Source organism: Otolemur garnettii, unplaced genomic scaffold, assembly GCF_000181295.1.
Source record: "Otolemur garnettii isolate 467f Iridium unplaced genomic scaffold, OtoGar3 scaffold00039, whole genome shotgun sequence".
NCBI lineage: Eukaryota > Metazoa > Chordata > Mammalia > Primates > Galagidae > Otolemur > Otolemur garnettii.
This window is the reverse complement of record NW_003852434.1, coordinates 8,450,729-8,451,414: the sequence shown is the minus strand read 5'-3', so window position 1 is coordinate 8,451,414 and position 686 is coordinate 8,450,729.

Below are 686 nucleotides of genomic sequence, written 5' to 3'. Positions count from 1 at the left end.
GGAGTTAGATGATATCTCAAAGTGGTTTTGATTTGCATTTCTCTGATGATTAAGGATGATGAGCATTTTTTCATATGTTTGTAGGCCATGCACCTGTCTTCATCAGAGAAGTTTCTGTTCAAGTCTCTTGCCAGCATAAAAATGGGGTTATTTATTATTTTCTTATTGATTAGTTTGAGTTCTCTGTAGATTCTAGTTATCAGAACTTTGTCAGAAGCGTAACATGCAAAAATCTTCTCCCATTCTGAAGGTTGTCTATTTGCTTTACTTATTGTGCTCTTGGCTGTGCAAAAGCTTTTTAGTTTGATCAGATCCAAGTAATGTATTTTTGGTGTTGCTTCAATTGCCCCAGGGGAATCCTCATAAAATATTCTCCCAGGCTGATTTCTTCAAGTATTTTCCCTGCACTCTGGGGCTGTATACCTTCCTTTTTAAGGTATCTGTTAAAATACTTTGCCCACTTTTGTGTGTGTTTGTTTTGTTTATAATATTCTATTTTTTATTGTTTCAGGTTCATTGAGGGTACAAAGAATTAGGTTACACTGATTGCTTCTCTTATGTAAAGTCCCTCTTATGGTTGTGTCCCACCCACAAGAGGTGTACCATACACCATAACCCATCCCCCTCCCACTTCCCCTCTCCCTGCTCCCTCATTTCACTACCCCCTACTCCCTGAATTGATTTGA